General features: G+C 42.8%; 1 protein-coding gene across 1 annotated transcript in view; it reads right to left on the reverse strand.

Annotated features, from left to right (window-relative positions):
* Window positions 1-16824, reverse strand: part of BACH2 (BTB domain and CNC homolog 2) — a 79579-nt gene extending 62755 nt beyond the window's left edge. Inside the window, exon 1 of the mRNA XM_066315142.1 lies at window positions 16599-16824. The gene's annotated coding sequence lies outside the window, so the exon portion shown is untranslated. The remainder of the gene's footprint in view (window positions 1-16598) is intronic.
* Between the last annotated feature and the right edge of the window lie 3790 nt (window positions 16825-20614).

Raw genomic sequence — 20614 nt, forward strand, 5'->3', positions numbered from 1 at the left:
AGTGCTGTGGGGCAACCACCTCAAGATGGAGCTGCCGATGAGCCAAAGGGGCTCCCTTGGGCCTGTGTGGGAGGTGGGGAGAGGCAGAGGAGGAAAATCAAAGAGGTACCTTTAGATATGTGTGTGCACATTTAAATGCAGCAAGCTAATGCAGGATTTGCAGTAGGAATGCCTGCTCTGAAAATGGCAAAGGCAAGTTATTACCAAGATGAACATCCTTATTCAGCATCTCAGGGGAAGCTCTGGCCACTTTCAATCAAATGTCTTTTTCTTGGAATGCTGTTAAGCTGTGGTCATCAATACTATTTAAGGAACGGGAGCAATGGTTTCATATCACTGCTTTCCCTCCTCACTTGATGTGACATAAAATACCAGCACATTAGCACAGGCGAAAGAAACAGAGCTTGGCTGATAATGGCTGCACTCGTGTATTTATTAAGCAGCCCAGGGAAGGAGGCACCAGGGCAGAAGGCGCAGCCCCCTCATCGAATGAATCGCCTAGAGCAGCAGCTTCCTGCTACAAAGAGGTTTCCTTGAAATCCCTCCAGAATCACTCTGTAACCAAAGTGTAAAAGCAGCCACTTGCTGTGCTCTGATTGCCCACTTGAACTTTTCGAGAGGGTTGTGTGTGTTTAGCGCCGATCTTCAGCACCGTGTTGCCAACTGACTTGTGGTGGAAAGACCACAAAACCTGATGGTGGCACTTACACAACCCATACACCGCTCTGCCCCTATGCCTCGGAAGGGCATGAAGGGACATGCAGCAGCACCTCATGCGCTGATGGGCCACAGGCACACCCCCTGATTTAGGAGTTTGTGCTGCCACTGCCGGGGCAGTAAGAAGAAATGATTCCCATGACTTGGCTGCTTAACCAGATTGGTAAAATCTGTTAAAGGACAAGGTGATTTTCCTGATCATTACAGCCTAGACAGGAGATGGAATTTGGCTCACACTGGCTGTTCAAATGCTTCGCTACTGGGCACTGCTAGAGGGTTTAGCCTTCATTATCTCTCCCTGGCTTCATCTTGTCTGTGCTGTATCTATACAAGGACACATGGACCATGAGACTCCCAATGAACTCTTGTAATGCCAGCTGTCAGCAGCCACCTCGGAGTCAAGAAAAACATGCTTCACCAGGAGATCGTGTCTATAAACATGGCAAAACTAATCACCCCAAGAAGGGTTCCCCTTCCTCTTAAAATCAGCAGTGTATACAGTCAGATAGCTCAATATAAACACATCACTCTGAATTTCACCAGCTTCACTATCAAGCAAGGAAAAGTATGAATCCTGTAGGAAGTCTCTGCTATAAGAGATACTAAATCTGACATGTGAAGAGTTTTATTGTAGCATTTCTAAAAGAGTGAAAAGGGAGAGAAAACACATGAAGCCTAAAACCAGCAACACATCAAAGGTTACAAAAGAACTGTTAAATGAGTGTTCTTGTGAGAAATAGAGAGGACAGCTGGAGCCCCTCCTGTGACTAAGACAGTGGACAAGCTCCAATGAAGAGTCCAGGAGAGAAAAGAGGGAGGTAGTCATTAGATAGGACATCCTGAGTTTGGGAATGGGAAGGTTTTCCAGAAAAACTGCTCTAGGTAGTTTAAGCAATCATTTGTAAAATATAGGACAAGGAAGAGCCCCCAGGACTCTTCCTTGTCCTATATGGTCTGAGGACTAAGCCATATCTTTCAAGCCAAAAGAGCTCAGATGGTTTGAAGTAAGTATTTCAATTCTTACAGGTATTCTTAAATGTCATCTAGTTATCCCTTTTTCCAGAGACAAAAGCAAAGTCCTTCATTCGGTTAAGTATGGCTGCTCCTCAGACCAGTGAACAAGGTGTCTCCTGCAGTGCCCAGTGGTGCTGCACAGCTCAGCAGCAGCACCGGAATAATGGGATGCATACACCTTTGAATTTAGTGAAGGAGCCTGTACAAAAGAGATGTCTTCCAGTGACCACTGCAAGACTGGAGAGCCCTCTAGCATGAAATAGGAGGGTGGAAAGAAGGGCTGAATGAATCACGAGCAAGGAAAAAAGGGTTGTGGCACACCCCCACGCTTTTCCATTCCAGGTCTGTAAAATTCATCTACATCGAGGTGATGCTACTGGCACCGCTACTCAGAAAGACAGAAGCAAACGAGTCTGAATAAATCAGAATCTGTCTAAGAACTGAGCAAAACCCAGCAGCACAACATAGGATGGAGAAGTTGTAATCATTTACACAGGAATAACAAAGAAAGGTGAGCCCAGCAACCTTACCCTGAGCAAAGGAATCATCAGGAAAGCCTCACCCAGAGCAGCTCCTGGGAGAAAAGGTCAGGAGAAACACAGCCAGATTTCCAAGCAGAAAATCCACTCGTTTTGCAAACCCTTTCCACGTCCTTGGGTGCAAAGGCACTGCAAGCTTCTGCCGAGGCAGTCTGCCCTGGAGCCCGACTGGAGCAGAGTAGGGGACATGACAAGTGCCACAGGCCAGGTCTTTCAAGCAAAGGAGCAACAGCCACTTAACCAATGCAAAGCGACAGCCTCAAATGCTCACGCAACAATGAAGCATCAGCAAAAGCCAAATGGAGATGAACAGAAACATGCTCTCATATCCACAGCCATCTGTCCCTCTTTGCTCGTTGTTTTACAAATTGACCTACTGTTCCAAATCCCAGATTTTCAGAAATAGCTCTGGCTGAAGGTATTACCATGAAAAATGATCAGTGTCAGCTAACCAGTGTAACTGAGGAATTCTGTCCAGGAAGCTGAGGCACTGATGACAGAAGCTGGAAAACCAAAATCCCAGAGAGAGGGAAGCACTGGCCACTCAGATACACAGGCAAGGAGCAGCAGGAGCAACATTTGACAGTTAAGTGATGTTCTCTTCTGCCAAAAGCAGGTGAGAAGCTTAACAAAGACTTTTTCATTTTTCTAGTGCAAATGATACATTTCAGGGAGCAACCAACCACAATAGCCTCGGAGTAAAGGAGAGTAGAAAACCAAGGAGATTCCTAAAATCTATTACTGTACCAAATCAACAGCTAGTATTCTCCTATGAACTGAAAATCCCTTCAATTATTCCCAAACAATCACTGCCTCCCCACTCTGTACAAAGATAAATTTATACTCCAGTATAATTTTTAACATGCTAAGTAGGCTTGGTAATGGCAACCCTGTTAACTTAATATCCTCAGAGATCTTTACCATCTCTCCCTGTTAGGGTTTTCTGCAAAGCATCCATCCTCATAATTTTTCAGTCTTTTGAGCCCTTAATTTCCTATTAACTTGGAATTTCTACACTGACCTGACCAGTTTTATTATGTGCTTTCACCAGCGGCAAGTGAATAACCCCCTCATGTGGCTTTTTGGGGGGATTTCCCCCCCAGCACTGCCAAAGGAGCCACAACTTGCCATGTGTCCTCCCCCACCTCAGCGCTCCCTCTCCCTTTGAAATGGGGAAAGATGAAAACTAGAAAACGCAACAGATGGTCTGAAATCCTCTTCCTGTGAAACCCATCACTACGGCAGCAAGCTTAGGCAATATTTCAAATATTTCCGCATGTGCCAACAGTGGTATCCATGACTAGGGATGATGAGGAGACTGCTTGTGAAACTCCCCCATAGACACTGTTTGCAACAGCCTAGTCCTCTTGTTGAAGGCTCTCTTCCCTACTCTAAATCCAATGAGAAAATGAATCTTATCCAGATTTAAAGCTGACAGGTGGTATATGCATAATTAAAGATGACCTAACAGAGAATGCTCTCATTTCTGGCATATTATCAGACACTTAAGCAAAGCAATTATCAGTAGGCAATCTTTTCTGTCAACAGAGATTGGATGAAACATTTTGCCAGTCAGGAAGATACTGTAATGATGATGATACATATGTATTTGCAGATACTCCAGCAATACAATATAGAGTTAAATCTCTACCATCTCAGACAAATGTCTTCATCACCTATGGAGGACCACAGTAACATCTCACATTTTCATGTTCCGCGGTGCCGTTTCCACATACTCACCAGACAAAATACATAGACTCCACCTTGCTCCTACTCATGTCAACCTTTTCCTTCAACCCATCTGCACTACAAGTCCTCCCATTCCTCTCCACCTAGGGAAGGATAGTCTTACTGTCCTCTTGAGCTCCGGCACTTTTTATACTTGCACTACCTGGTAGATGGCTGATCTGTGGGCCAGGAAACCTTTTCCTTCTGCATTTTTTCCCCTCAAAAAACAAGCAAAACCCAAGAAAATGTGTCCTCCCCCTTTCTCCCTCAAACACAAACAAAAACTCAGCTCCTCCAACAGAACTCAACCAAGCCTCCTCTAAACACCTTCGTCTTCATCCAAAGGTAGCATGTGGCCTGTGGCCCATCAGGGGCTGGGCATGATATTGCTCTTTTACTCCTTGTCACAGCTTTTGTGACATGAACACATGCAGGGAAGAATTAGGGACCTCTCCTGTCTCAATGGACTGTGCCTGTTGTGAACAAACATGTCTAACTCAGGACCACAAGCTGAGCATCTTCACCTTTGGAGCTGTGACAGTAGAAGGGACGACTGGCCTTGCTCTCTTTAGCTTACAGAGAGGGCAAACACAAGTGGAGATCAGTTGGGAATTTTATGTGGAACCAACCCAAAAATCTAGACTAGAACTAGGAATATCTTCCCTGCTTTTTGGTTAACAAGCAGATGGTATGGTCTCCCAAAATAGCAGTGTCACCCAAGTAGTTTGAAAGAAGCAGAAACTTTTTAACCTAAACTCTTAAAACGCTTCCTTCAAGCAGTGTTTTGCAATGAATCCAGAGAGTGTTCTGCGCCTTTTTTTTTCCCCCCCTCCTGAGCAGGGATTTTAAAAAAAGAATATTTTGAGGAAGAAAGACAGGGAGAACAAAAAACAATTAGGAAAAGGAAAGCCTAAAAAGGTTAGTGGTTTTCTTAATTTGGGGCAAATTAGGGCTGTGAGAAGTATTCTAAACCGCAATTACATACACACATGGGATTGCATTTTACCTTACGAAAGAGCTGCTCTTAGGGTATAAAATTGCTTTAATATTGCACTACGACAAACGTTTTTTTAGAAAAAGGCTTATGATAATGGATTTTCAAAGCAAAAGTAAAGCTGCTTTTCCCTGAGAACAGGGCTTTAGAGAAGGGAAACTTCACAATGCCAGTGGTGTGCGTTTTGCTGCATTTCACAAGATCTCTCATTACTTAAATTCCGATGTATTTATGTCACACATGGATAAATGATCTTATTGTTCAGAACACGTCTTTATATGAACATCTCTGCTGTTAGAACTAGCATTATTTAGCTGGATTTTTTTCTCTTTCCTTACCAAGTCAGAACAAAAGTGTCTTTTATTGCAGTTTTGTGAACTTCATGCAAATGGCAGTTTTTATACATCAATCGTCAGTTTAATAACACTAATGATAAGAGGAGAATTGAAAATAATAGGCTGATTTTTTGGCAAGCAGATCACAATTTATAGAGAAGATTCTAGAATGTCAAACTTTACAGCCCTGTGTTATCAAAAGCACAAGGAGTGAGAATTAAGATTAAACCACTGATTAGTTAGCAAGCTACACTTACTAAACTGCAGCTTTCCGGGACCAAGATTGATTATTTAGAAATCCACTGTACAAGATAGGAAGAGATAGTGATAGTCTTCTGGGACCACAGGGAGCCATTTACACAACAAAATACATTTGCCAGGGGATACCAATCGAATTAAGCAGCCTCAATATCTCTCTCAGTTAAAACAATACTGGTTAGTCTCCCAGTCTTCCTTAAGGCATAGTTTGGTCCTTCCTTCTCCTGCTCTATCCCACTCTTGCAATCACACTACTTTGCAGCACTTAAATTCCAGCTTTGCACCTATCGCTCCCCTGAGTGGCCCTGGTGACTCCACAGGTACTGGTTTATAGGCATTCGTGCTGCACGATCAAGCATGGGAGGAGGAAAACAGCCTCATATGGGTAACTAGGGCTGTGAGAACTAATGGACTTTCTGTTGATTAATGGATGACTACAGAGAACCACATTTTGAACACACAACTTGATCATGACCACAGGAATAACACTAAATAGAAGAAAAAAGCGTTTGCTTTCCCAACATGTGAAAAACCAGATGTGTCAAAATGCCAGCTTTTGACACAAAATACCACAGGAGAAGTGAGTGACAGCAGATTTTTAATACTGCTACAAACAGGTGCTCAAGCATTAGAGCACATTGCTCTAATGTCTGAAATCCCTTTTTCATACGGACAGACAGATAAGACAGACAGAGTCTGACACCCTGGACTATTCCAACCCAGTTCTAATGTGGGAGATATAGTTAGAAATAGCACTTCGCTTCCTCCCACTCACCTCTGGCTATGATCAGAACCCACTACTAAATTGCTCTACTATTAAATCCCATCCCACACAGGGCATCTTCTTTTCCACAGATGCCTGACTGCTTTTCCACACATTCTGTGGGTTTAATGCTTTGGTTTCCAGCTACAGGCTGTAGGGGCTGAAACATTTACATGGGAGCATTTAAACTGCTACCTTCCTAGAGTCAGCACCCTTCAGTTTGGCCATATTTCCTGGTTAATGGTCCCACAACTTGAATCACCATTTCCATGTGGAGAAGCCTGTTATATGGACTGCTAAAACTGTGTTGCATGTCCATCCTCCTGCCTTGTGTGGGCTTTGCCAAAAATCAAGTTTTTGAAAGGAGGAACAGAGTCCACACCCTTATCATTACTTATAGCATGTACTTTCGGTGATGTTTTTTATGAGTAGACAAGTGGGATAGCGTGTTTTTAAGAAGGACAAAGACTGTTGAAGTTTTACAAGAAGCCCCAAGACAAGCAAAGCTTATTATGTACCAGAGGATGATACGCGGCATCTTCGGGGAACAGACGTTCTACCATCAAGAAGTAGTTTGGGAGAACTGTGGGAGCTGGGCTGGCTGTCTCACCCATGAGCAGACTAGGAAATTACAGGAGCTTGTAGGTGTTGTCTGTGTGTGAGGTCAGAGACAGAGAAGCAGGTAAACCCATCTCTAAGATACTATCCCCGTGCGGGTGGACGTAGTAGGCCATTACAGAGAATAAAATTTTGAGAAATAACTATTCCACTCAACACCCCCACTGTGGCTGGGACTGGTGTTAGCAGTGGGGTTTGGTGAGCAAAAAGCAGAACAGTGTGAGGAACACACTATGTTACATTAGTGAATACATGTTGAAAGGGTAAGTCTCTGGATTTTTGCTGCACTGTCACCATGACATCATGCTCCTACCTGCCCACATCATGGACCTCACCATGCCTCTAAAGGGGACCTTGAAGTTTGTGTCCCATGATCAGCTGCTACTCACCACAGTTCAACCCCTCACTGCTAGTGAGAACAGTAGAAACCCATCTCTTCCCACAAATCTATGCTAGAATTATCCCACAATAAAAATCCAGGCCAAAAAGGTAGTCCTCAGTGAAATGAAGCAATGCATTAAAAAACACTGCTTGAGCTGGGAACACATGACTAGATTTTTCTCAGCTCTGAAGAAGTCACAATTTCCTAATGAAAGAATGGGAGCTGTGCATGCTCGTACCTTTTGCTGCAGGCTGGTATCCACTCCAAACACCATCTCAAAAAATACTTTTGCTTCATCAATACATTTGTAATTCAACCAAAAAAGAAATTTAAATAGCATCTGAAAAGCTTTGCATGGTAAACATCAGAAAAACACCGTTTTCCAAGCCTGCAGCCAGTTGTTCTATAATATCTTCTGCTTTGTGCCGACAACCTTTTTTCCCTCCAATCATTCAGACACAATGCCTTCAGGTCTGTCTAAGTAATGTAATTTACTGGAGTGGAATTCCCTTGATACCTTCTGCAGCACTCAGTGACAGTATCATTTATACTCTACACTGTCATGCCATGACACTGATACATTGGCTTTCATCCCTCATTCAGCACAGAGGGTGCAATTTCACCTTCCATTGTGCCCTTCTGCAGACTGCGCGTACAAATTCCCTCCATTCATTCCTAATTACAAACCTCTGCTGAAATACTCTCATTAGATTTATATTTCTCACTCCAAAGTGTCAATCTTATTTCAAAATTCCAATTTTCTGAGAGATTCATCCATTAGCAGCAACCTCCAAAGCATTCCTTAACCGAGTGCATTAAAAGTGAAGCTGGCAGAGCAGAGACGCACTTAAAATACACCATTACAGCAATCTCCATTGCTAATGTTTTTGCATTATTTGAGCAATGAAATAAGGAGCCTGTGGCAGGCCAGCCCTGCTCCCCCAGCAGCGATGGGCAGAAGCCACAAGTCAACTTCTGTGTCCAGCTCTGCTCCCACTGTGAGGCTGCACACCACATCTCAAAGCATTTGCTGCCATCACTGTCCCACGGTACGGCATGAGGTGGCTGTTCGAAGGACTGCAGAATCTGAGAGCCACAGAAAGAGTTTATGACAACTGTAAAAATGCCCGAGTACAGCTTGTTTTCTGTGGTAAAGTTAAAAAAAAAAACAACAAACCAAAAACAAGCTCGGGGTTTCCCAAGGTAGCAGTTCTGGTCTGCAACCCAAAAGGCTGTGAGAGCTCTTCAGCTGAATATCTCAACCACATTGTTTGTGTCACTTGCACTAATCCTACTTTAGCGGCCACATGTAGGACTGCTCCCTTCAAATTGTGTACAGAAAATACAACTTCACAGATTCCCCAGAGCAGCTCTACAAGTAGCTAAAAAAAATCAAAGACAGATTCTTCTACCTCTTCAAGAGAGGCAAACACCTTAAAAACTTCATCACCATACAAGGGAAAAAATGAAGAGCACAGCAGTGGGTACTGATAGTTGCACAATGCACCCAATGTGCCATCTCTAAAAATAGCCTGTGTGGCATACCCCTGGAAGAGTCCAGCATGTCTCATCCCGCTGGAAAGCGCAGCAGCAGTGATCGGCGCAGGAGTGCCGCTGCCACATGACACACATGTTGCACTCTCTCCTGTCATTATCTTCAAAGCCATCAGGTTTGAACTTACCTGCAGCAGGCACAGCAGTAGAAAAAGAAGGGTGGGTGGAGAATTAAAAACCACCTCTACAACTGTACTGAAAAAGGGTAAATTCCACAGAAAGACATTACAGCAAATGATTATGCCCCTTGTAAGCATCTGGGCACCTATAGGACTGAGACATGCAGGTGATTATAACAGAGGTAATGTAATTCCCTGCAGCAACCACTCTGGGGGAAACTAATAATTGCTGAAGTTTTGCCCGTTCCCATCTGAAATATCTGAAGTCTTGATTACTGCATCAGCTCTCTTGCCATTTGTACTTTGTATCAAGGCAAGAGCCAGTCCAATGAGGAGGCAGGGATGTAAAAGCAGAAAGAAGCATTTCAGCAAAAAGGCAAAAGCAAGGCAGCAATGACAGGCACTGACTGATCTCCAAGGAAAAGAGGGAGGACTACACCAAGCTAATTTAAAGGGATTTCATATTTCCTAATGAAAGACTCACCATTGACAGCGTGACTAGTCCATGGAACAAGCGCGTGTACCTCTAAGTGCCCCCAGCGCCTCACATCCTCTGCACCACGTGGTGCTAGTCAGAGTGAAAACCTATTGTCTTGTAAAGCCCGATTCTCAAGTCCAACACCTCTGCTACCCTGCAAAACTGGGAAGGTCACGAAGTGACAAAAAAGCAGTGATACTTAAGCTGCCACATAGCAGAAAGCAAGTTTTCAGGCTCTACCTTAGGTCCTGCAGCTCTTGGACAGATGCTCTCTCCTCTCATCCATCACAAGAATGACATCAGATTGAAAAGCCTGACATGCACAGGCACACTCATTCTCTGGAAATGCCACAGCTACTTAATGAGTGAAGCTGGGACAGCACCAAAGCTGACACCATGAAACTATGAATTTCCCTGCATACACTGACATCTCTCTTTAATATTTCTCTTGGCCACAAGCTGACATATCAATTAATGTGGTCAGAACACATATATTAGTTCAAGATACTGCAGCTGGTTTAGTGGATTCCTAACCAGTGCAACTACCTGGAAAAACATCACATAGTATATTTCAACAGTCACCCTAAAATGCAAACCAAAAGGATTTTATCTGCCAAAAGCTAACCCTGAGAATTTCTTTCTCAAGCTCAGCAGATTTATATAGATTTCCTTTTTTTTTTCTCCTTCGCTTTTTCTTTGCCAGAAGATGAAGTTCTGGAACAACAATTCAAGGTACACCACTGAAGTTTTGAACGTTTTGACTTTAAAGATCTTTCAGCCCTCTCCAAAGCTGCTTTTTCCAGACAGCAAACAATTCTGCTTCCAAAATTCTTTCATCACCACCTTTAACTTATGTACTAAGCCTAACTACTTTTTCTTTTTTTTTCCAGTAAGAAGTTGATGAATTAACACAGCTAGACCACACCACAAGCAAGTTCTGACTCTCCTTCCAACACAGACCCATTTACAAGCATTAAGACCTAGGACTCACCCACCAGACAGAGCTGAAGCTGCAAGCACGCCAGTCATCAGAGCTCAGAGAAATATTATGCTTGCTCCACAAATGCTGAAGCATCTGAATCTTATTTTTAGTTGTACACAAAGGGCAATAAATGGAAAATCTTATTGTAACCACTGTTTTTTCGTGGCCACCCACACTTCCAACACCTACAGCAGAAGTATATAAATGTAAAAGCCCCAAAACTCATGGCTCATCTGAACAAGGAATGCAAACTAGCTAGCTGCTGTTACTTTTTTTCCAGTTTTTATCTAGAGTGCCATTATATTCTGTGAAACATTGAAGAGAAATTTTCACATGCCATGCATATCTACTGTCCAGGATTCTGCTGGATTTTCACCCATTTTTCCTGGTAAAATGTGTCTCTGGTAAAATCCTTCTCTTAAGTTAGCTGACCACTGATTGATTTTCAAATTATGAAGTCGAGAAGGTGCTTCCCCCTAACTCTCAGTTTCTTCCCCCACTGCCCAAAGTACTGAGGTACAAGGAGTTAATGCTTCACTTACCTGTGAGAAATTATGCTGAATACTCTACCCAGAAACTGGCAATTAAAAAAAAAAATCCCTTTACACTCATAACAGTAGGAGAACTTCAAACAAATTGCTGTCAAGGATGATTTCATTGTGTTTAAATCCACTTTACTTCGAGTCACTTTGCAAATTACTCTTTAATTTTATACCTAAAACTCTCAGGTCTACTGTGATGCCAGTTTACTCTCCTGTGCCTGATTCTTTCCATTTACAGAAAGTAACACAAGCGTGAACCTAATTATCATCTGAAAACCCGCAGAAAACTAATTCAACTAACTGAGTAAAAAAGAATAAAGGAAAAAAGGTCCGTCTTCAGACCCAACACGAGGGTGATGACATGTCTGGAGACATTGAGAGTGAACAATCTCATGCCATTAATCTTCTTGCTCTCGTGGAAAGTGCAGATTATAATAGCGAGAAAATGATCCAACACAACGCTTTTACATCTCAACCCTTTGTACATTGTAACAGAAAATGTGTCCAACCAGCTAGCAATCAATGTTTAACTAAATGATCGAAGACAAAGTGCTGGCTCCTGAAAAATGCACCTTTACCTTCCCTTGCTCATCAATTGCCTGCTAGACCCAAAAGCACACCACCTTCCTGCAGCTCCCGACAAGGCAAGGGCAGAGCCGGCTGCTCTCCAGGCACGCTGCTGGAATCAGGTGTGCGCTTTTCTGCCGAGGATTTAGGTCGCAGGACCTGTGTGCTGAACGCCGCAGAAGCGCGGGTATCTAAGTATTATGAAAATAAATGGGTCATACACCAGTGAGCTAACAACCACACCACCCCCAAGCCGGGCACTGAATGACTGTGCAGGGCTCTGCCAGAGGGAGAGAAGAGGTTGAGCCAGCAGTGAAAACAAAACTGTTGTGGTGAGATGGATTTTACTTTTCACTGGTTTGGGTTACAGAGAAAGTTGGTCTTTCTGTCACCATCTCACAGGCTTTTCTGTTAAAAAATAAAAAAATAAAAAAGCAAAGTACAGGCTGGTAAGATGTCCTGTGGAGATGGGCTGGCATCTCACCCCACCAGGAAAGGGGAAGTGCCGCCGGCTCCGGGTGGAGGGAGGGCTGTGACTCAGTCCCCTGGGCTGGCACACACACACACCCGCGCTGTCACCTGCCACAGCAAAAAATAAAAGTCCTCACCGCAACAGGGTGGCCACACGGGAAACACCGAGTAAACAGATCAATGACGCCGCGCACCCACGCAGCCCGTGGCACCGCTGGGGTGACGAACAAACAAACCTGTGGTCAGTGGCAGCAAGGCGAGAGGTGTCAGAGCAATTTGGGTTCATTTGGCACGCTACACTGCAACAAACTCCGCTGTCCTCTGCTGCTGTTAACAGCTAAACACAAGCAGAGCGCTCCTCCCGGCCACACAGCCCGTGGTCATCGTGTGTGCCTGGATGGGGATGCCTCCAACACGGGGGAGAAACCTCCAGGAAGGGACACTGGCTCACCACCTGCACACATGCGCACCCACAGGCGCCCTGCCTGAAGCCACATCAGCACTTTTCAGGCCATATATTTGTCCAGATACATATTTTGTTTAAAAGATTGTATACATACATATATCTATGTCTTTGATAAATATATGTTTCATTTTTATATATACGCACACATCTGCACATATAAATAAATGACATTCAGTCAACAGTTGTATTTGTTCCAAAAGCTGTCCCCGGCCACCGAGGTACAGCCCGGCTGAGGTACAAAGGCATTGACAGTGCTGAGAAGCATTTGATCACATCGAGGGACTGACACTGGTCACAGTGGCCAAAGGACAGGATGCCATGGGAAGCTGTCAAGGTTCCCCAGGCAGGAGACACTCCACGCACTGCTGGCACGAGGTACAGAATCCTGATATGTCAGTACCACAAAGTGGCTAAGAAAGTGCCTTCGCCCCTATGAAAACAGCACTCCAACAGGAAAATGTACAAGAAAAATCTTGAAATGCAGATATGGCCAATCTCTCATCCAGCAAGATAAACCTGTCAATGTACTCAGGTATGGCCATGGATGGCATTTAGGAAGAGGGTTTGCTACTGATGGTTAGGAGTGTTTGGTAAGTCAATGTCCAAAGTGATACAATTTTGCCTTCAGAAATCTGCTTTTCTTCTGAATTCTGTCAAGTTATCTGACCTTTAAGTGCAGGTTTAAAAAAAGCTGCATTTTTCCCAGGTTGTGGTGGTAGGCGGGTGACAGACATTTAACCACCAATATCTGCATATTTAAAATTTTACGTTATTTACATCTGCCTAGAGATGGGGATAGGATAGATTTCAAAAATATTTCTAAAATTTTTTTAAATAGTCTGAAGAACTCATACCTAGCAAGTATGTAATTTCTGTACAGAACTTTCAAAGTCTTAGGTTGCCTTGTTTTTTTATCCTGTGTAAACCATTTATACGTCCTTGCTGAATTCATGACATTGGATAAACAGTACAAATCTAGTCTTTTTATGAGATGCAGAAGGACATTGATTGGGACATTATTTTTGCTGCTTTTAAAGGAAAAAACACACAGGGCTAAAACAAAATGAGAAATGTGAGCAGAGTATGGGCACTACTAGGAATATTCACCTGCCTCCACCAGGATGACAGCAACCCTACCCCAGCAGCTGCTCCAAGACACAGCTCTGTACAGTCATTTGTGACTGTTTGGGATACCAAATGGAGAGAGCCTCTCAGCAGAGAGCACGGCTTCTCTCCAATTGCTGTACTCCCACATTACAATACACTTGGTCTAACCTACCCAGGATTAATCCCCAGAGAACCTGGAGAAGTGGGGGTTTTTTTTACTAGCTTGGCACCTAACAGGTTTTGCAATATGCTCCCTCAGAACAAACAAGGGACATTCTGCTTTGAACTCACACATCAGTAAGAACTGTTTTTATGGACATTTTATCAATCAGCACCTTAGTAGTATTAATGAAACAAAATAATAAATGGAAGCGGGGAAAAGCATACGTGTTTATCCCATTGCACCCTGAGAAAAGCAACAAGAACACAGTTGTTACAGCTGGGTCAACCTTGTGCAACTGCTCTTTCCAGGAGGGCTAATGTTAACAAGTGAAAAGTCTGCTTCTTTCTATGGAAATTGCTATAATGAGGTAATTGTTACAAGCAGAGTCTGTCATCAAAAACAGCCAGACAATGGGAAACACTGAGAAATCAAAAAAACAATGGGCAGCTTGCCCTCATATCTACCTGTACTGGCATGGATCTGCACACATGATCTGGTGCAGCCCCAGCCAACAGCCTGTGAGGTGATGCATGGGTTTTCGAGGAGCTAGAGTACACACCATGTTTTGAAAATGATGCATAGCTCAAGCACATAATCACAGTTAAAAGAGAAAGAAGAAGAAAGGGAAAAAAAAGGAAAGGCACATATTTGATGACGGTTCCTATATCCTCACACCGGTTTTCAAGTTTGTTTGGTCCTCAGACCTGATTTTGTTCCTTGAAGAGGAGACATCTGATTATTTGTAGCACAACAAAAAGCAAGACAAAACTTCCTATGCACTTCTTGGAATGACAGAGGGTTTTTCTTTCCCATTTCTGTCTTCTTTTTCAAGTCCCCCAACAAGGATGATATTTTTGAAGTTAAGTTCCTCTTGAAGTGTTTTTAATAGTGAATTTGCAAGATGCCTAATGATAAGCTTTTCAAACATAATGAGAAAAGCCTGCAAAAAATTGTGAATAAGGCTTCCAAACCTCACGGGAATAGTGCTAAGTAGGACTAATGAAAAACAAGCTTTTTCTGCCTGCCTAGCTGTTACAACTCTTATTTTCAAGTCTTCTTCCCTTAAGACAAGCACTAAAAACAAATTTCAAGCCAGATCCAAGATTTTTCTGTAGTCAGACGATTCCTGCTAAGGGGGATTTAATTAATAACTGCACCAGAGAATGCCAGACCCTCAAGGAAATGGCAACATTCTCCCTTTTTTGGAAAACAAAATCAAACTCCCACCTTGTAAGGCCTCTTAGACCGTGAATTCTGTTGCTACCCAGACTTTCTCCACTGCCTACGACTTCATCATTGTTTTTGCTGATACTCATCACACCAGAAAAAAAAATTTCCTCTCTTTACAAACTGAATTTCCATATGCATTAAAGAACACTATCCTCCTTTTGCAGTAGACTTTTCTTGTTTTAAATTAATCTTTTAGTGTCACATAAGCAAATAAAGTACTTCAAATAAAGGTATGTTTTTAATAGAAATGCTTTGGCTCCAAAACGCTCATATTTTTTAGAAGTAGTATTGCAGATCAGTTCCTAAGGTTAAAAATGGTATCAGTAAGCATTCAAGAAAAACTGACCAGTAAGGAGTGGTCCGCTTCACTGACCTGTTCTGACTAAATTGCATTATATGCATTTGTTACTGTAGGGAACAAACAAAGGCAGTAACATGCACAGAGCCACACTGCGAACCACAATCTTGTATTACCTCCTTTTGCCAAGCTGCTCTATACCACTAATCCCAAAGATAAAAAGCTCTTAACCACAAAGAGTTTTGGTTTTGCTTTAAAAATTAATTAAATTAAGTTGTGCTCAAGCCTCTTCCCAAACTTGTCAGCTCTGGGGTATCCCACCCTCCACAGAGCACAGACCATCACATCCATGCCATCCTTATTGTGGTCCAGAAGCTTTTTCTACTTCAGAAACCAGAATTAGGGTTAGAACTGCTGACAAACTGCTGTGGGTCAAACCAATTTCTCCCCATTGATTCTAGGCCAGGCTGTGCTATGGATTGTTTCAGAGGAAGACTCAGGCATCATGGGATCAGGGATGAAATACGTGCACAGGACCATAAGCCATTCCCCATCTTGGGTGAAATATCAAAGCACAACAAGCACTGGGGACTACTACCTTGGCTGGGAAGTTAGGAAAGGATCTCAAGGGACCCTCAGTCTGTCCCTAGTAGATCCATGCACAACTTTCTTTACCCTTCAACAGTCAGGTGGAACACTTAACTCCACCTGGAAGGAGCTAGAGGTAGCAATGGAGATACTTTTGATGCTTATAAAGCCTTTTGGGGCAGCAGGCTGAAGGATGAAGCAGCACCAGGGCTCCTCCAAGGGAAATGCTCTGGGAAACCAAAAGGATATGAATTTTATCATGGGGTGCCTGCAGTCCTGCTGGGCAGATGATGGCCAAACTCACACGGAGCACGTGTAGCTTTGGCAGAGCACACCAGGGTAGGTGTGCACACACACAGCCCGTTGCAGAGAAAAACAAAGCGTAGTTAGAGCAGTGGGGCGAACAGAGCTATTTTAGGTACTTCTCACTACGGTTTACCGTAGCAGCAGAACACTTAAAAAAGCCGTCAAAATGACTATCACTATTTAGGTTAAAAAAGCAAGTAACTACTTCAATAACAATTTATTCACCACCTAATGTTTGCAGTTGAATTACAGCTTTTATGGTGTTTTTCTAAAGTGTGATATTTACTGCCTCTACCTTGCCTCCTCAAGATCTTTTTTTTTTCTTTTTTTTTTTTTTTGTTTTTTCTTTAAATAGAAAGGAATTGGAATCATGACTTACATGTAACTTTTCTAGGTTCTGTGCTGGCTAAAATGTTCTCACGATGCAGGGAACAGGATCAATGGAGAAATTAAGAGGCTGCAGCAATCCATTAAGAAGAGACCCTCCAAAGTTCTGTACGGCAGTATTCTGGCAACTCAGCTGGAGCAACCTAAAATAAAATAAAGGCAAGAATTTTAAAAAAACCAAGCACTGAATCTTCACAAACACCTTTTTGTTTTTCCCTTTTGATTCTAAAAACCACATTGGGGCACCTTTTTAAAAAAAACAAAAGGTCTTTATGCCAAACATGACCATTACTTTATGTCCATGTCACACTTCCTCAAAGCTTTAAGCTGTAGATACTTTCCTACGAAGACAATGTTTGCCTTGAATTTGTACAGTAGGAGGCCCCTGAAAATTACCGAACAGATAAACTAACATTTCCATGATTATTCTACCAGATCTCACCACAGGTATGTGCACTGTTACACATACATACTAAGAAATTCTTTACTGTGATGGTGGTGAGGCACTGGAGCACAGAGAAACTGTGGATGCTCCATCCCTGGAAGTGTTCTAGGCCACAGTTGGACAGGGCTTTGAGCAACCTGGCCTAGTGATAGCTGTTCCTGCCCATTACAGACGGGTCGGAACCAGATTAGCTTAAAAGCTCAACCTACATCACCCTGTGGTTCTATGAAACTGCACATCACACTAGAAAGGAGTTACAACAAAACCAGAAAATGTATGTAGTAGGCTTTAAATAATAATTACTACTGGCTTTTATCAAAGCTTTGCATTGATTTTATCAAGGAATTTAAGTCAGGGATACAAAGTTTGTTAGTTTCTCCTTTACTCTGGGGAGCTTCAGAGAAGAAACACCATCAGTGTAATTTGGTATCCCTGAGTTGATGCGACGTGTGTCATAATCCTGCAGCCACTCTAAAGCAAAGCTACCTGTCACGCCAGTCCATGTCAAAAGAAAACTGGAGAGAGAATGAAATGTTCATCTGCCCACAGAAAATGCACTGTGCTGTCACCTCTGTGCAAGGGGCCCAGGGCTCAGTCACTGGAAAGGGAGGCATTCTGGGATGGGGAAGGCTGGTGAAAGCAGGGCTGGGGCCAGGGAGCTGGAGGGGAAGGTGAAACCCCCAGCAGCTAAGTCCCAACATCACCACACAGCCCAGATCCCACAGTGCGCACAATCCCAATCCCAGACTCCGGAAAAGGCTTCCCCCATCCTATCAAGGAAGTGGTCACACTCTGAAGTGGTTGGGGAGGAAATACTTGTGGAAGGAGAAGTAATCAGGTTTAAGCTACAGGGGTTCTTATGTTGAGGTTTTCAAGTTGCCAATGCTCAACACTTTACTGTTTTCCTGGAAAAAAAAACATTGGAATGCTTAACCACTATTTACTGGAATGAAGTTGGCAACTGGGAGTGGAAAGGAAGATGGTTTTCTTTTGAACAGAAGGGGACAGCAGCAGTACAAGCAGTGACATGTATCTGTCTTCATAAGATCACTGTAAAGGCTGTGTCTGCAGAATCATCACAAACTAAAGCTAGATAAAGGGAGAAGCGAGGAAGAGGAAAATAACCCCCCAAAGTTTAGATTTTCTAAAAAACTACTCTTATTTTTTTAAAACTTGCAAAATTAACTCTTTGGTAAAAAATTCTGGTTTCTCAAGAGATGTCTGCTGTTTCTATTTATGACTTATGCCTGTTTATGACATCATAAAAAAGTGGGGAAAAAGAAAAAACCAAAATGTTCAGTAAAAAAAGTTCAGTATTTTCTGAGCTGTGATCCTACTGCTTTTTACTCCAAGTCTTGTGGAGAAATGGTAAATTTATGAAAAGCAGGTTATTTCCTCTGGATGGCACCCTCCTAGATGGTTTACCAACAGATGCTCAAGCTTTTGCTACCTTTAAGGATTATCTAATTAGGTACTTGAAAAGAATCATTAGGCTGTGCTAGGAACACAATTCTTGTTCCTTTTTAGTTTATACAGTTTTCTCCAATTGGGCATAACATTCACTGACAGACTGTAGGAGTACCAAATATTTATGGTCACAATATACATTATCTAAATTGCCTATAAACCTAAAAATATAAACTCCAAATCTGTTCAGTCATAAATCACTGGTAGAACAAAAATAACTATTGCTTACTTAATGGCCAAAGGACTAAAACCAGAGCAGTCTCTGTGTTTTCCATGAGTTAGCTTCCTGAGCAAAAATTGCACATGCCACAGTGTATCAGAAGAAAAAGATAATAAACAGAAGTTGGGAATAGGGAAACAAGAAAAAAAAAGGGGAGGGGCGGGGGGGGGGGGGGGTGCGAAAGAAGACTTTCAGCACCCCTAAAGCTTTTCTGAGAAGATCTGATTGATGTTCACTGCTGTAGAAAGCATGAGACTGCATCCCAAACATTTCATTCCCTTCTGCAAATGTCTCACTCCATACCTCTCCCCATGTTCCCCAGATATTCTTGCCCTATGCGGGATGATCCAGCCAGCATCAGGTTTTACACATGATCTAAAAGACTAAAGCAGGAATCTCTCTGCCCAGGGGTCAGCTTAGGGTAGAATGAAACTTAACTCCTGCCTGTGCTCTGCACAAGGGCTTCTTCATGCTTTCCATTCGACAAAAGGCTTTCCCTGAAACAGGCAAATTATTAAAGGCAAAGCTGTTACTACAGCTACAAATTTACAGGAATACATAAAAACTGAGTTCATATGAAGAGCCAACGGTGCACCTACAGAAGAGGAATTTCAGCAGTTTAACAGGCTGATTTACAGCACTGGGAATAGCTGGGATCTTAGGCAGGGTAAGATGTACTCTCTGCTCCAAGGCTTGCTCACATCAAGGTCTCAGCTCTCAGCACAGACCTGCACATGTGGGCCATCAGTTAACCAGTTAAAGGGTCACGAGAGGCCACAAAATCACTGTTCTACACCAGCTTGAAGACCCAGCTCCTGCAGTCTTGGAGGTTGCAAGAAAACTTCTTATTTATTCTAAAAAGAAGCATCTGCCTTAACATCTTGCAAAGAAATCTAGGAAAATAACAATACTTCTAACTGGACTTTGTAAATCTGACTTTTTTTTAGCTTATATTATTTAACAATCTCTTGTACATTTTTGAACCAGGTTACCTTTTTTCTCCCCCTTTTTGATGGCTTCCAGTACCGCCTGGCAGCTGAAACTAGCACTGAGGAATGCAAATGTAAAGGAAGACACACCAGGCACTCTAACTGGCAGAAGAATGCATGAAGCTGAAAACCCATTGGCTTCAATGAAACACCTTCCAGACTGGATTTCTGTTATACAGAGAGAGTGTTCAAAGGAGAGGTTTTGTTGTCAGTAGGGCTTTAATGCTTAAGAGGAAAACTGGCAAGTTCTTCTGTTTGCAACAAACAAACCAAGAAAGGTGAATTGAGAAGGGCATGATGAATGTACCTAGGTATTACTCCACCTAGCATGAAAGATGTTTCAGACACAGAAAACTGTGTAGTTGTGCTCAAGAAAACTGGAGATGCTGGGTGGGCCATGAGGAAAGTGAGCAACAAATACACAAATGCAACAAATCACAGTGGGTTGTTTATCCTGCTGTTCAGCACGGGTGGGTAAAATGATGGCTAAGTAAAATGACCCACACAAGGAGACAAGCAGGTGAGCTTCTGTCAGATGTGGATAGGAGGAAAAAATATTTAAGGAAAGGCTGAGCACCTGCAAGCCAGGAGAGGTGAGCACAGGTGTGCAAACAGAGCTGGTGTTTTCTGAAGCAGTGCCTCACTTGGCGGAGTGCAATGATGCTACTTACACAAATATGTGCTGAAATTGATCCCAGTGAAGTCAAGGATCCTGCTTTGTTACATGCAATACCATCACAGATCAGCAAACATATTTTCCTTATGTTTTATGTGTAATTTGTTTCTGGCTGAAATAGCTTCATTGGAACATTTGTAGCTTGAAGGGTCGCCTGAGGCTGAGAAGGCATTTGCAGTGCTCCTGACATCTAATGCATGATCTATCCCTG

Source organism: Sylvia atricapilla, chromosome 3, assembly GCF_009819655.1.
Source record: "Sylvia atricapilla isolate bSylAtr1 chromosome 3, bSylAtr1.pri, whole genome shotgun sequence".
NCBI classification, from domain to species: domain Eukaryota; kingdom Metazoa; phylum Chordata; class Aves; order Passeriformes; family Sylviidae; genus Sylvia; species Sylvia atricapilla.